Genomic DNA, 9,524 nt, shown 5'->3' on the forward strand with positions numbered 1-9,524 from the left:
TGTGCACTAAAGGAAAGATCTGTTGCGACTTTTTTACTTGATCGGATTGAAAACCAAAACTGAAAGTAATGCGCATGTGCAATGACGTTGGAATAGCGTAATGACGTATGACACGTGGAACGAGCTGTTCTTCCTGTTGAATTAAGTGTCCTATAAATAAGTGTCCCATCATTCTGAAATTCTCCTTTCACTGTGTCTGTGAAGTGGAGCAGGACAACGTCCCACTAGTCCTTGTTTGGGATTCTCATCCACAGACAACTGGTTTTGGGCATTTTTACGGTGTGATAAATATTAGCAGCACGGCACAATGGTTCATATGCTCATTTTCTCCAATTTATGACCAGAAATGGATAAATATTAAGTCTGCTGTTTAAAACAAATAAAGAACCAATGTAGGAGAATAGTTATTATGTGCAAACAGCAGGAAAATCTGTATTTTCATGCAGTGTGCGCATGTCAAAAATCTTTTCCGATTTGAATCGTGTGACATAAACGCGCTCATCAACCCGATCACATTTAGCTCTCATGTAAACACTACATTCAGATTCATCAATCAGAATGAATTCAGTCCGATTGAAACAAAACATGTGCATGTAAACGTAGCCAATGTGCCATGTATTTCATCTGTACAGCAATGCAATCGTGGAAACTTTAACTCTCCTCAGGTTTCTAAATATAAACACTGTTAGGAATGTGGAAAAGCAAAGTCATAAAATTGGGATTTCGAAGAAGATTGTTTCAGAAAAAATAAGATTAATTCATATCTGAAAGGTTCCTTAACAAGAAGTGTTTTTAAAGCCACACTATGTAATTTTTCACAACTAGAGGTAATTTATTCAAAGAAAAGGCTTCGCTTGATGACGCCTTATCTTTGGGGAGTCATGGGAGTTGTTGTCTTCACCTCTAAGGCCGATTGACAATACGTGGCACTCGGGCAGAAATCATTTTCATGGATGACCAGTAATGTATTAAAGATTTATTAACGTTGCGAAAGCCGTTGGAGTGGAACAAGGCTGCTGGAACGATTGCTAATGGGAGCCGAGCGCGACACACGGCTCGAGAGCAGTGGAGCTTTTATTATGTCGCAGACGCCGCTTCCACTTCTCCCAGTCATGCGTATGTGGGGTAACGCAGCGCTGTTGTATCATTTTAGATATATTTGAGTGTGTTGAAAGTTGTAATAATGCTACTTGGCGGCCACTATATGAGACACTTGTTGCACTGCAGTGAGCTTGATCGATATTAGGCATGGTAAGACATGGTACTCACAGTAAATCAAGAAAACGAGGTTTAAACAAAAAGACTAACTGTGTTGAGCTGTATAACGATGATTAGTTTTCTGCTGATAAATGTATCCAAACAGTTGCTCATCTGTCTAATAAAATGCATAATATATTTAAGCGTCTTTGGTGTTTCCATGGTTTCTATAAAATAAAACCTGAAATCGAGGGTAACACGGGTATGATGTCATTGATGGGCGATGTTGATGTCCATGTCCTGGTTAAAACTGCTTATTTCTCTGGATTTAAACATTCTTAGAAACATTTGGGATAATGTAAGTAACAAATCAACTAAATATATACATTGTTCTAGGGGGTTTTGGATATTTTGATCCAAAAATCTTACATAGTGTGCTTTTAACATTATACTCTTTCTGAGTAAATTAATGATTACAGATGGCATTGAAATGCTGAATGGATTCATTCAATTATAAGCACTTAATGCTGGCAGCACTATACACATATAGGGCAGCGGCGCGTTATTTAAAGGGTAAGTTCAAGCGTCAACGAGTAACAAAGGAATAAGTAACTGGATTCAGCCTCGTCCCTGACCGCACTGGAATCATTATTTATTATTTATTCAGATTACTTTCATGTGACTGATCAAGCTTGTATATGTAATTTGGGGTAACAAAAGGTTTTTATAGATTTTACTGTAATAATAATGCAAAAACTGACACTTGAAATCAACGTTAAAAAAATCTAAATGTTGACAAAAAGTATTTGAAGTTATTGATAATATCTAAATACGTATCCAAATGCTAAACGTAATAAAATTGTCTAAGAACAATTTTTTTAGCAACTAGGAATTACACAATCATATATATTTTATAAAGGGCTATACAGCCATCTACACAATGGTATTATAGATGATAAATGGTGCATCATTTTACACCTTAACGGTCAATTTACAAATAGTGCATTCAGATTTGAAAACTGCATAACTCACAGTGCACTGAACTATGTACTGTATATTACTATGTCAATCAATGTGGATGTGCCAATGAACTGCTGTCTTAATAATAGGGATTTCGCCTAGGGCATCTTTCCCTTACAAATTGGGTCCTTACAAATCAGAATAAACAAAATATTAGAGATGATTTTAGTGACAGACAGGGAAATACTGGAGATGCTGATTGTTGTCGAAAGATATATTTCAAAAAGTCTGTGGTGCAATCTCTGTGTGGCAGGGGGAGCTGCCACTCAACCTGTCACTCAACCCATCACTGCTAGGGGCAGCTGCCACTCGTCCCGTCACCGTTAAATGCGCCTGCCTCGGGACCAGTCACGGATATATGCGCCTGCTTTGGGACCTTACACAATATATAAGGTGTTTTACAAAATGCAGCGCGTATCCCCTGTAGCTAGCGGGCAAGAACGGTACGCACAATAGGTCAATATTCACCATTAACTAAACGCTTTTCACCTGCCTTATAGTTACTACCAGGCACTCTGACTGATGCATATGATCAAATAGACAGTTAGACATGCATCCCGCGTTTCCTTCTACTTTTATTTAGCCTACCATTTGCCACCTTTATATTTTTTCCGCCGTTTTAATCCGGAGCTCAAGTCTTGACACCTACTAAGATCTCTCACTGTTTAAATCTACTAGATCTCAATTTGATGCACATGTGCAAACAGACCTGCTCTTATTTGCCATCTTATCTTACATTTTATTCGCTCTTTTTGTTCATAATGGAGCGCGCATGTCGGTTCCTACTAAGCGTCACGCCTGCCTCAAGATCTCTCACCAGACTCCGATTGATGCACGTGTAAACAGACAGTGCAATCCTGTTCTTATTTATCTGTTTGTCATCTTATATTTTATTCCCTCTTTTTGTCCATAATGGAGTGCGCATCACATCACCTAAGCGTCGCGCCTGCCTCAAGATCTCTCACGTACCAGACACTCCGATTGATGCACGTGTATAAACACACAGTAAAATACTGCTCTTATTTGCCATCTTATCTTAAATTTATTCCTCTTTTTTGTTCATACAACAAAATTGTCACGCCAGCCACAACTTTGTGTCGCGCCTGCCTCAATATCTCTCACTTTTACTGCCTGATACTTTACTGAAGGGAAAAGCAGTTGAAGATTCCTCACCACATCGGTTTGTTTGTTTTATAGCCTAGGCCTATCTATTTTATTTTTATTTTTATTTTTTGCAAATTATTGTTGTCATTGTAGATCAATAATTATTAGGCTACTTGTGATCGACATTCTGATAAAGGTCTATGTAGAAATTACGGTTGTGTCAACCAAGCAATTAATGTCCTATAGCTCCCATCTTTCGCATTAGATGTTTGTGTGAAAAACTGGCAAAATAACAACTGGCAGGTGCGAAATATTGCTGTGTCCTCTTTTTTATTTGAATATTTTAGATTAATCATTAAAATGCTGTCAATTTCACACTCTAAATTCAGTATATGAGTCCATTTGTGTAGGATTTGCCAGACCGGGGTTGGTTTTTTAATGGTTACTGGTAGAGTCACCGATTGGTAAAATTCCATGCGCTAATTTCTATTTATTTTGAATTATTAAAATTAAATTTTGTTCTTTGCCTGAACAAGGTTTTTATTTTGTTTTGCAGTTCTCACTGATGCAAATTCAAAGACCTCATCCTTAAATGTTGATATTCTGCAATATTCTGTAAATAAAATGAAATAAAATAGCCTATAAAACAAACAAATCGATGTAGTGAGGAATCTTTGTCTGCTTTTCCCTTCAGCATGTCAATCGGAGTATCAGGCAGTAAAACAGGGAGAGATCTTGAGGCGGCGCAACACTTATAGGAGCCGACTCACACGCACGCACTGAACAAAAAGAGCTAATAAAATGTAAGATAAGATGGCAAATAAGAGCAGTATTTTACTGTCTGTTTGCACATGTGCATCAATCGGAGTGTCTGGTAGATTTAAACAGTGAGAGATCTTGAGGCTGGCGCAACGCTGATAGGTGACGTGCGCTCCATTATGGATAAAAAGAGCGAATAAAATATAAGATAAGATGACAAATAGGTAAATAAGAGCAGGATTGCATTGTCTGTGTGCTTTCGTGTATCAATCGGAGTGTCTGGTAGATGTAAACAGTGAGAGATCTTGTGGCAGGTGCCACGTTAGTGGCTGGTGAAACGCTTAGTAAGAGCCACGAAACGCACTCAATTACAGGCAAAACAAGCAAATATAAGATAAGATGACAAATAGGTAAATAAGAGCAGGATTGCACTGTCTGTGTGCTTTCGTGTATCAATCAGAGTGTCTGGTAGATGAAAACAGTGAGAGATCTTGTGGCAGGCAAATAGGTAGGCTAAATAAGAGAAGATGAAGGCAGATGAAAAGCATTTGGTTAATGGTGAATATTGACCTATTGTGTGTACCGTTCTGGCTCCCGCTGGCTAAAGGGGATACGCGCTGCATTTGGTTTAAAAAAACATCTTACATATTGTGTAAGGTCGCGAGGCAGGCGCATATATCCGTGACTGGTCGAGTGGCAGGCGCATTTAATGGTGATGGGTCGAGTGACAGCTGCCCCTAGCGGTGACGGGTCGAATGACAGGTCGAGCAGCAGCTCCCCCTGCCACGCAAAGATTTTACCCCTACTGTCTGTGTAGGTGCAAACCCGCAATTGAAAAACTTAACTTTATTCTTTGAAGAAACCCTGAATCATAATTCCTGAATTTGGTTGTTGCAGTAAGAGTGTTCCTTACCATGCCTGTCACAGTGGATCATTCAGTAAACTGAAACTTACATAAAATGATCTGCGATCTACAATGGACCAAGACCGATTAGTGCATCTTGCACTCATATCAATAGAGCACGCAATTACACAATCCACACTTTGATGAAATGTTAGAAAAATGGACAAGCATGAAAACAAGACATGTTCAAATTTAATTGTTACCTTTATGTCTGAAAAGTTTAGGACAAGAAGCTCTTAACCTTTTCTGGCTACCAGTTCTTTTTTTAATGTATAAGACTGCAGATTTAAAATAGCTATTCCGCTTGTGTTTACCTCTTAAATGCATGAATGTTTCGCCAATCATTATTGGATATTCAGGTCTTTAGCGACCCGGATCTATATCTGTCGCGATAATGTAAAACTCTCCTTATATTAGAGTAACAAATACAGAAGAATAAAAGAAAGCATATTTTGTTACCTTTTTGAGCTTGGACGGGTTCAGTTTGAGCAGATGTTTTATACCATCATCACTGTTCTCATCAGAGCTCATTTCCCAGTACATTCAGCATCTGGCTCATATTCGCAATCTCTCAAACATATTCTCAAAACTATCATTTTCTAAATCTTCAAAATCAATATTTTAATCGCTAACAGCTCCTTCACCAGATCCACCATCAAGTGACAGTGACAGTAATATTTGATTGCGTTCAGCACTTGCTCTGCAGTAAATCACTGAGCCATTTCAAGTTTAGTTGATGATACTTACTATTGAAATACTAAGAAGGTTGATGTCTAGCTTTAAAAAAATTAAATGAGGAAGAAGGTAGTTAATGACATCCTGTATCATTAAAGACCCGAGGTATGAGTTTAACGGTTAAGCTTCACTGTTTTTAAATCACAAAATTATAATGATAATAAAGAAAAACAAAAGCGCAGATAGATTAATTGATGCTCAAGAATGCAATGCACTACAGTACGAACTAATGCTAAATTTTGAACAGGATGATTTGTGTAAATTGTTCCAAACCCAATTAAATGTTCATTCACGGCCCAAGCTAAGGTACTATTGGCTCATGCTATAGTCAGACTTAACAGGTAGAAAAAGCCACCAAAGAAGTCATACTCCTTAAAATAGAGCTTCTGATGGGAGGGACTTCAGTAAATGAGAAATATGAGTCTGTTTATAAAAATTAACGAAAGTGACTCATTCACTTAAAAGATTAATTCAAAAACACTGATTATTTTCCCGCTATTGAATTGCATTGCTGGACTCTGTTGTTGTAAAATGTCTATTGATACCCAGACCAAATAACATTTATGTATCGCTCTATTAATTGGCTTTGACATGGTTTGCTACTACATATAACATGGTCCCGCTACTAGCCTTCCCAACTCTACCATGTTGTATATGTATTGCTCATTTATCAAGAATGTGAAAATGCAATTCATGTTGTCTCATTTTTAGGGTTCTACAACTTTAGTAGTTTAGGTAATTGAAATAACAGTGTCAACTCAGATGTCAGCCGCCATAATCAATTCCTCTCTAAATAGAAGCTTGCTCATCTCTTGCCAGCATGAGCACCATTCATGTAATTCATGTACAGTAGTCTGTAAGCCGTATTCTTTCAGACTTGCTTGTTTGTGATACAAACTTAATTCATGTGGTTTGCTTTCTCCTTTTCACTATCTTTAAATAACATCATTACCGCAGTAGGGATTTCTCCCCTCTGCCCAATATTTATACACTGCCATTTCGAAATTTGTTTGCCATCATTTATCAAGACTGGATGGGCAGGTGAACTCGTGACACTGGTGGTAACTTGTATTTGTCTTTTCACCTTAGACTTCATGCAGCTGAAAGAGGAGAGTCAAGAACTCAATGAAGTGGAAGAGAAAAATCAATATGAGAAACATTATGATTTCATGACTGGAGAAAAATCCACGCTGACTGAAAAGATGACCTCACGAAAAAGAGCTCTGAAGATCAAATCTAACAAATCTAATCCAACACAAAAACAAAACCTAAAAGTCCTCAAGAGAGTACACAACGTAGAGAAGCCTTTTGTATGTGATCAGTGTGGAAAGAGTTTCGGATGTAAAGAAAAGCTTAATTACCACATGAGGATTCACTCAAAAGAGAACTGTTTTATTTGTCATCAATGTGGAAAGAGTTTCACAGACAGGAAACACCTTAAGAATCATGTAAAGACTCACACCGGAGAAAAGCCTTTCATGTGCCACCAGTGTGGAAACAGTTTTAGATTCAGTAAAAACCTTAAGACTCACATGAGAATTCACACTGGAGAGAGGCCTTTCACGTGCCATCACTGCGGAAAGAGTTTCTGTCATAAAGATAGCCTAAAAAAACACATGAACATTCACACTGGAGAGAAGCCATTCACATGTGACCAGTGTGGAAAATGTTTCATGTATAAAGCATCCCTTAATGTCCACATGAGAGGTCACACTGGAGAGAATCCTTTCACCTGCAAAATGTGTGGGAAAAGCTTCTCGCTTAAAGGAAATCTGAAGACTCACATGACAATTCACACTGGGGAGAAGCCATTCATATGTGTTCAGTGTGGAAAGAGTTTCAGACGTAAAGAAACTCTTTTTACTCACATGAGAATTCACACTGGAGAGAGTCCTTACACCTGCAAACTGTGTGAAAAGAGTTTCTCACTAAAAGGAAATCTTTTAACTCACATGAGAATTCACACTGGAGAGAGTCCTTACACCTGCAAACTGTGTCCGAAGAGCTTCTCACGAAAAGGAAATCTGAAGACTCACATGAGAATTCACACTGGAGAGAGGCCTTTCACATGTGATCAGTGTGGAAAGAGTTTCAAACGTAAAGAAACGCTTAATTTCCACACGAGGAGTCACTCAAGAGAGAGCAGGTTTATATGTCAGTAGTGTGGAAAGTGTTTCACAGACAGCAATTGCCTTAAGAGAGATCTAATAACTCACATTGGAGAGAAGCCTTTCACCTGCCTTAGGTGTGAAAAGAGTTTCACATTTAAAGGAAACCTTAAGTGTCACATCACAGTGGAGAGAGGCCTTCATTAGACCTGAAACGTCATTTAAAAATGTTCATGGAAGTAACTGCAGTGTTCAGAGTGTGGCAAAAGGTTTACAATATAGAGAAAAATCTAACATCCCCTGAACAGTCACTATGGAGGAAGACAATTTAATAGGAATCTGTGTGGGGGAAAAAATGTTACCTTCACACTTACAAATACACCTGAACAGTCATACATGTGAGACCCTATTTGTGTAGAAAGGCTTTTAAATGGCATGACAATTTAAAATGGCACCAGAAAATCACAAAATATTATATAAGTAAACTGAGCTGCCACAATGCAAATGAGAAATTATGAATAAAAGAAAAAACTTATTTTGATTCATCTTAAGTAAGGGAATGCACGTCCTTAACAAAGCACTAAAGCAAATGCACACCATCCGAGGTGCAGGTCAAAGAAAACAAATATTTATAAAAAGAGATATTACAAATGCCATATCTCCTTTATAACAAATGCACAGGTAAACAAATGTGTTCAGTTTGTTGTCCAGGATTAAAAATTACTCTTACTAGTACAGAAACTGATTATGAAAATCTTAAATAGAATAAAGTGACTGATTTTTTTTTTTTTCTTAGATGAAGCTTGGCTTCCATGGGAATTAATTTAATATGCCTGTTCTGCTCCACTCACTCTGTGCCAGTAGATGTTCACTGTAAGGCCCTCCAGCATAGTGTTGGCCATGTGCTTAAGGTCATTGTTCTATCTGGCTGGGCAGCCATCCCAAGAAAAACCCTGATTGTTCCAAAGTTCTTAGATTTAATAACTATGGAAGCCACTCTGCTCTTGAGAACCTTCAATGCAGCATTTTTGTAGCCTTTTCCAGATTCTAGAGAAATTTTAGAGAATCTAAAGCTACATTTTAACATAAGCCTGCAACAAAAAAAATAAAACAATTAGGTTCTTAAAGGGGTCCTAATATGCCCTTTTACAAAGTCTTGATTTAGTTTTTTGAGGTGTACTAGAATATGCTTAATGCTTGATTGTTCAAAAAACATTATTTTTCACATATTTTACATTATTACAGCACCTCTCTTCCCAGTCTGGCCTGAACACGCCGTTTAGTTCTGGTTTCGATGAAGCCCCTCCTTCTGAAATACGAAATGTGCTGTGATTTGTTTGCTGGCCTAGTGTGTTGTGATCGGCAGCGCTTAGCACGCGTTCGGGAAATGTCACGCCCTTTACTATAACTGCAAGCTCCACTCAGATGTAAATATTAAGAATGACGTCAATTCAAGCCCGATTCAGACTTAAGAATGTTAACAAAAAAGAGGATCGTCCAGAATGGATTTCATGGACAGACTCTGCAAGCATATATTTCACAGGACATTTCAGAGTGGTATGTTTGGTTTTTTGTAATTTTCTTATACATTTTAGATACAATGTTATACAGCATTTAATCATGATATTTGTTGGAAAACTATGGTAATACAAACAGTAATCGATAAAAAAACAAAAACAAGGTTCTACTTCTGGTTC

Source organism: Rutilus rutilus (genome assembly GCF_951802725.1).
Source record: "Rutilus rutilus genome assembly, chromosome: 4".
In the NCBI taxonomy this organism is placed as follows: Eukaryota; Metazoa; Chordata; class Actinopteri; order Cypriniformes; family Leuciscidae; genus Rutilus; species Rutilus rutilus.